Source organism: Centruroides vittatus, unplaced genomic scaffold (assembly GCF_030686945.1).
Source record: "Centruroides vittatus isolate TY-2023 unplaced genomic scaffold, ASM3068694v2 contig_620, whole genome shotgun sequence".
In the NCBI taxonomy this organism is placed as follows: domain Eukaryota; kingdom Metazoa; phylum Arthropoda; class Arachnida; order Scorpiones; family Buthidae; genus Centruroides; species Centruroides vittatus.
Window position 1 is genome coordinate 6,061 of NW_027122381.1, and position 8,506 is coordinate 14,566.

Here is an 8,506-nt window from a genome sequence, read left to right on the forward strand (position 1 = left end):
CTTTCTTTATTTCTTAAGTTTATGTTACTAATAATTTTTATTTTGTATGATAAATAAATTAGCTACTTATTGTTATTTTTCTCTCTTAACTAGTTCAACAGTAATTATTGTAAGACTCTTACCATATTTTTTAATAGTAAATAATAATAATTTGGAACTGCTAGTGTATTTAAATTATTATAATAAACTATTTTTATCGTAATTAATAATACTTTCTATATTATTTTTACTTTTATTATTTCAAATTATACACTAATACAGTAATTCAATATTTCATTCAATACTAAAATCCGAAAACTATTATTTGCATATATATATATAAAAAGAAAAGTATGTTTTTATAGTAATTTTATTTAGATTTGTTACAGAAGTTTTTGTGAATAAGCAATAATGTTATATCTAAGTTAGTTAATAGCTCTGGGAGTGAAAATCAGATGGAGATTTGGATAACAACTGGCAATGTGCCTGCACGGTATGAGGGGGTTGCGAGTTTGAATGTCACTCGGGGCTGATCTTTCCTTCCAGAATATTCTAAATTAAATTTATTTCTTTCTAAATATTAAATAAATAACTTTACAAACTTTAAGAACTACCACAAGCAGATAATTTTAATGAAAGTCTGAGGTTATTTATTTGCCCGTAAAGCTAGTATATTAACAGTGATTCTAATTAAATGTAATAAGAGATGGTGGCCCAATTGCCCACCTTTTGGTCAAATTACTTAATAATTAATTAGCTTTAAATAGCCCAACAAAGGAATTGGGTTGTTTATTTGATATTAAATTGTAATTAAACAAAAGTGATTAACTTCATGTTTAAATTTATATAATATGCATGCAAATGTCAAGGTTGCTTTATATATAATCAAGTGAATAATTTAAGATTTCTAACTTAAAATTGTTTTTTACGAAATTATTTTTGCCGGTGGTTTTATTGTGTATCACCCCAAATTCTGACTTTACTTTATTGACTCACTTATTAATTTTCAAATAACTACTCTGACTTCTTTGCAAGACTGTTTGTCTAACTTAGTTGACATTTGAAAATGCTATGTCACAATTGTTTTATATTCATTTGTCATTCTAATTAGTGTTGAAACTTTGATGTTACTGACTACTTACAATGGAGTTACTTGCATATTTCATTTTTAAACTATAAAACTTGTAAAAATACTTTTTAATTATCCCACATAGAAACAAACCAGCTTCATTGTCTCCTGGAATTGTAGAATTATTCTTGCAAATCCCTCTAACATTGGATTTGATAGTATTGACTATGCGATGATTTCTTTGTTAATAATGATATATTAAAAAATCATGGCAAGAATTAGATTGATTTTAGTTTTAGAGAAAACAGATTAGTTTGTACTTATTGCCACAATCTAGAATGAAGGAATATATCTCTGTACCAGTAATGCTGTGAAGAAAATTAAAGCACTTGTCCTCAGTTTGAAAGAAAATTTACATTGTTTCCTATTGCAAATTTTTTTAAGCTATGTAAACAATAAAATAATTGTTGCATTCTACTTAATGATTTTTATTACAAAACAGCAAATTTCAGGTTTGATTGGTAAAAGTTTTATGCATAATTAATCTCAAAAAGTTCTTTTTCTTTTTGTAATTTCTGATACCATTGATAACACGCTCAAACAACATTGCAGTTATAGAATAAATACAGTAAAATGTCGGTTTAATGAAATTGTTGTGGTCATGAAATACATTCATTACACTGAAACAGTCAGAATGTCAGTTATTAAATTAATAAGATTCTTGCTCTAAGAGTGTAAGAATCTTTAGATAAGTTTTTCTAGTATTGGTTAGAACAATTTTACACTTTTTAAAATAGACAAGTCACTGATTTCTTACACAATCTAGAATTGAATTTTTAATGTTTTTTAATCTGTCTTGTCCTGCAACTTGTTTTAATTATGCCCAGATGGAAGTTGACATTTCTGAGTCAGCTACTCTACAAAAAAATTTAGAGTCCAATTCCACAAAGTGAAAAACCAATTCCTTTGTTACCTTGATTGTCTGGTCATATGTATATGCTACTATAAGTTTGTTGTTAGCACCATCTTGAAAAAAACAGTCAACATGCATGGGTGATGGTGTTTATAATTTCATTTTCTTCAATCTCCACTGGTTGTTTATTGTTGAAAGAAGGCTGTAATTTTTTATTGTAATATGTGTAACTGAAAGCTTTAATCAAACCACGTCACGGCATCCTGATATACTATCTAGCATATTTTTTATTAGAAAATGGCATGGGCTTCATATTGTGTCGATTACATGTAAAATGATCATTTTGTGTTCACTTACTATAATATTAGATGAAGTTAAGATTACAGTATAATAATGACACGTAATTACAAGTTAAATCAACAGTTGACTAAAAACTCTCTAGGTAAATGTCAAAACATACAAATTGGCAACAAAATGTAACTAATTTACGAATTTAGAGATTTCATTACAGTGATCACTTTTTTTCTTTTGTAAAAGACCAAACTTTTATTACATAAAATTGAAATTTTTGCTTGCGATAGTAGTTACTAACACACTTTTACTTTTTCGGGGGATTGAAAATGAATTTGTTGAATGAATTGTAATAATATACCAACATTTATTATAATGAACTGCATTATCATCAGACTTAGTCTGGCAAGAACCAAATACAGGTACTCCTCACTACGACCTATCTGCTTAACGACCACTCGCACTTACGACCATTCGAGTTTCGACCTGCAATTCGGGGAATCCCCTTTTCTTGGCTTGAGTGTCGGTCAGTGGCGAATGGTGACGTGCGCACTAAGCGTACTATAATAGGCTAATAGCATACTATAATAGTCTTTTTATGAATAAATTTGAAGTTGCATAATTTGTATAATTTTACAACGATCCTATATTCCCGGCGCAAGCTCCTTGCTTATCGACCAATTCGCTTAACGACGTAGTTGTTGGAACGGAACTCGGTCGTGAAGTGAGGAGTACCTGTATCACAAAAAGCGATATATGATTCTTACCAGACTAACTCTGAGGCTCCTAGATCATATATTTCCTGTTCCTTTTGTCCAGTTCAGACTCTGAAAAATTATTACTGCATTATCATCATTAAATGAAAGTTTCACTCCTAGATAGAACCAAGATGTACTGTACCTAAATTATACATTGCTTTGTGTTAGAAAGAATTGTAGACAAACACAATTTTAATATGTTTTTAGATACAAACTGTTGTTAGAGTAATTAGAATGCAGAACAAATAAAACAATACCAGAGAATTTCAGTAGATATCATCTAATGCAAAATATTCAAGTTATTTGATTTACAAAATTAAAATTAGAAATATGAAGGAAATTAAATAAAATGCATAAGTAAGAATAACATTATAGAACACTGCTCTTTTTATTATAAAAAAGTAAATAACACAAAAATGCAGCTAAACTCCTGTAAATAAGATTCTGTAACTAATAAAAACCACTTCACATTATTTTCTCACTTTTATGATGTTATTGTTTTCTAGTTTATCATTAATTCTTAAAAGTTTCCCAGATTGAGTCAATAATGTTATGGTAACATTCTTTGCATTGAACGAATCTAATTGTTCACACTGCAAAATGATTATTTTTAAAAAATGCTACATTTGAGAAAGGATTGACAGGAAATATTTGTTATAGTAATTTTTTAACTTCCAAAAAATAAATACGATAGCAAAATTACGTACGAATTTATGTCGATCCGTTGGCAGTCGACGAGTAAAGTTATGAGACAAAACTTATATACCAGTAATAATACAAAGTATTAATTCTGAGATTTTTATTTAAAAATAAAAGTAAACTTAATCATTTGTATAGCATATACTGGCATTACCTGGGTCTTCCACTGTTTTTATCATCAACTACATCACTATGAAAGAGACAACGAAAGTGCCTATCTGTTGTATTCTTCATTTTTATACTCTTAAAACATCTCTTATGATTAAGTGCCAGATTTGTATGGATCTGCATGTTTCTTTTTAAATGCCGTGATGTCGAAATTTCGATATATGCACTTTGGATCCAAGTGGATCAATGCGGATAATGCATATTTTGCAAATTTGACCATTTTTGAGACTAAAGAAATGCTTTATAAACTTTATAGCTTGATTGCACAATATGTAAAAAATTGGCAATCTAAAGTAGGCTAACTATAACATTTACATTCCAACTGGAAACACATTTCAGAATCAGTGAAAATGGGATCTAAAACTGATTGAACTTTGATTATTTTTTAAATTTATTTACTTGTTGATCTATAAATTGGTGATACATTGGCATGTTGATAATATTTCTCTATTCAAAAATTGATTCTATAATCAAATTGTAGTGCTACACAACTATTTGTAAATAATTTTTATCTTGTTTTGTGATTTTATATGTTTTTGTGTTCCGTTATCCATGTCGGGTTTTTGTTTGTATCACGCGTGTGTTTCGTTTTGTCATATTTCGCCATATATCGGGTCGTGAAGCTACACATTGTCAATTGGCTAACTTTATATCACGTATCTGGAAAGATCCCTGGATGGGGGAAATATAAATGGTGAATGTACGACCTTTCTCTCTTGCGCTTTTGGATGTTTGGACGGACTTTAAGGGAATCCGAGTTATCATCAGATGAAGAAATGAACTAGTTGTTTTGCTCTTCGTAAAGGTAATCCAATTCCATCGAAGACTAATCACAGAGTATTAACAGTAAGACTGAGATAGAAGATATGCAAGATTGGGACTCAATTGAAACTATTTGTAAATTCTAAAAATAGTTTATTTTTAAAATTTACAAATAGTTTAAAATACTACCAATCCCATTGTGTTTTTTATTGAACATCAATTGAAACTGTTATTTTAATATGATCAGGTTTTGTTTAAGAGCACATGGTGGCTGTATACAACATTCTAAGAAAGAGAAGATCAATAACTAGAAAGGTCCCCTGTTCTGCGCCAGGAGGACTGAGATACACGTGTCATTTGATCCTGTAAATATTGTAGATTTCTATGCTCATTTTCGTGTGTTATATTCATTTGATTGCCAGAATAAACTTAATATTTGTTAATCAATTAAGCATGGTGTCTAATCCTTGTACTTCATAGTGTTGAGTTAACTGATCCATGAGGTGTATATAAATAATTTTGTTGCCAATTTCCTAATGAATATCTTGTGAAGTCCTCATTTTTCTACCCCTCATATAGACGTAATATACCTTGATATACTTGTCACAACAAAATATTACAAACAGGCAAAACTGGGGACAGTCTCCAGAAATTAGGGATATCTGGTCACCTATCTATAATCTGTTTCTGCAAACTTTTCGGTGAATTTTTTTTGTACACAGACATGAGAAATATCACTCTGGCATCAGTTTAAATTTAAATCTTTTAAAAATTGTATAATGTTTAATTAAATATAAGGGAAATAATTTCTTTTTGTAAAGCAGTCAAACTTGTGTATTTGGAGCATGCTCAGAAAATGATGAATTATTACAGAAACAGCAAACATTAATTCTAAATTGCTAAGAAAGTATTACAGAAATTTGTATGCTACATATTCAAAACAAGTAGAAAAATTCTCTATTATAATGTATGCCACAAATCTTTTCCTGCTAAAATATGATTTCGGGTTTCTCACCATGTCAAAACATCCTTACGTCGGCACAACGTGAGATGTCAAAATGAACTGAGCAGCAATTTCGAGTTCTAGTTGCACTGAAACTTAACTTTATTAGAGTTTATGGCAGTGATTCTCGACCACTGTGCCGTGGCACTTTAGTGTGCCGCCACTGCAAATACCTGTACATAGCGACGTCAGACAAGTGATTCAATTAGTTCTACCTACAAAGGGCGCGTTTGGAAATTGTAACCGGTGTTGCCGGTAGTTACCGAGGCGTTTCGAAAACGTGACCTAAATAACCAACTGTGTTTAAAAATCACTGTTACGACGTTACCGTTTGTTACCGAAGTAACCGTGTGTGCTGCCAAATTTTTAAATTATTAAAAGTGTACCGTGACGAAAAAAAGGTTGAGAATCACTGGTTTATGGTATCAGTCAAAAATGAAATATTGCAGAGTACCATTGACTTGGACACAAAAAATGTAAAGTCAGTAACTTAAGAGCACTTATTCAATTTTCATCATTTGCAAGGCCATAAACAAAAACATACTACCACCTCTAGGGCTGTTCATAAATGATGATCACACCAGAAGGGGGGGGTTATGACAAGTCGGATGAAGTTAGACGAGGGGGAGGGGTTGAGCTTTGGCAGACAACATTTATTTCATTAAAGTGTATGCAGTTGCTGCATTTTATTATATATATTTCAAAATTTCTTGTATGTTTCATTTCTACTTACCTGTCAATCATTCTTTATCATAAAGCAATAAAGGTTTTAAGGAGAGTTGCATTTTGTTGGATGTCTAAAGAGAGAAGGGGTTATGGCAGGGGACCCCAACCTTTCTGTACCTAAGAGCACATTCTAGAATACCGGCCGGACGGTGGGCACCATTTATTTTTTCAAGGTGAATTTATATTTGGACATAGTTAATAATACATACACATAATGTACAGAAAACATTTAATTCCAAAAATGTAATAAAACATACACAAGACTATTAACAATAATTTTTACAAAACAAGTAATTTTTACTAAACAATGCATACAAAATCTACAGAGTATAAAAATTCTTTATAAAAAATATAAATCTGAAAGGCAATGCCAAAAATCACATTTAATTTCATTGGCCATTGCTTCGTAATTAGGAGAGTGTGATGATATTCCTGCTCGTAAGCAATTGTCAAGGTCATTTGTAAGTCCTGATCTGTACTTTGATTTTATGATATTCAGAACGGATCGGTTTATTTCATTTCAGGTATGGGAAATTTGGTTGGTGAAGATTTGGCGCGAGGGAAAAAAGAGATCGGTCGCATTTCGCTTTGTGCTTTTATCTGTGTTGGACGCCATTTCTACTTTTGAGTGGTTAATCATTAAAAACGAAAAAACTTTTACATAGCATTTTATTGAAAACTGAAATATTTTTATTTTTATCGTGGTCGCACAGCGGCGGGCACACGTAAAATGATCGGCAGGCGCTATGGTGCCCGCGGGCATAGGGTTGGGGACCCCTGGGTTATGGAAACTTGGACAAACTGGAACAAGAGGAGGGGAGAGATTAAAAATTTCAAGAAAAATGTGAATGTAATTTATGGACAGCCCCTTAGACTGGTGATGTGACTGTAAAATGAGGAGAAACTAGGTTAATCCAGTCATTCTCAAACATCTTGTAAACAATTGTATACATAAAAATAAATTTAGATAACTTCAACATGATTTTATAATTTTCTAACATGCAATTTTATTTGTAATTAGTTCAATTATGCACCTCCTATGTGAAACATTATTTTAACATACTGTACATTTTGTATCATAATTTTCAAATCCATTGTATCACCTATTTCTGCATGTTTACCCTTCTTATCTAAAAAGTATGACATAACAGATGTGGTTAAGATTTACTTAGTCAGAAGCAAAGTATGTATGCATTTCAACCTATAAATTTTAGCATATATTACTGGTGCTTTTAACATGCATAATGCATATTTTAGGCATTTCAATTATATGATCGTAAAAAAACATATATACATGTCCACATATATTATGATTTGAAATGCATGTAGATTTGGTCCTTTATGATAGAATTTTTGTAGTGGGTCCTTTGATACATGTAGGAGAAACATGATCTTATAAGTCAAAGGCATTGGGATATTCAATATGTTGTGGCTTTACGTCTGCAACTTTTAATTATCATTGTAGGATAAAATAAAACTATTCTTTCATTTGTAAATTATCATATTGTCTCCTGATAATTCTGGTTTTGGAACAATGATTGGGAGGGGACTGGAAAACTGAGTGAGCCAGAAGGGAAGACATTCTGTTCGTTCCTCAATTTGACCTGAGTGGTGGTTTGGAAGACAGAGAGAGCCAAAAATATTTTGTAAGTTTTCGGTTTGACTCATCTTTGGAATTTTAGAGGTATAAGATAAAGGATTTTTCCTGGTGATATGGGTGGAGGATATAGATTCTAACACCTCAGATGGCAGAGATCTAGAAGGATTTTGATACAACATTATGGGTAGGAATAGGACCTGTTGGTCTTAAGAGAAGATCAAGAGGAAATACAATAAGCCACATGGACACTTTGACTTTGGTTTTTCAATCTTGGTGATCTTTGACTGATATTGGATCCCAGTGTATAAGTTTCCTTTCTCTTATTCTTTCCGTCTACTAACCATTTTAATTTTTATGTTTTAGTTTTAAGTCTAGATATAAGGTAACTTAGTATTTTTTGTAATGGATTGTTTTGTGGGCCCTCTCTTTGCATATGCTATGATTGGGAATTTCCAATCGAGATTATTAACAAATGAGATTATTATAACAACCCACATGGTGTATCCCAACTTTGAAACCTTGATTTTGTAATAACATA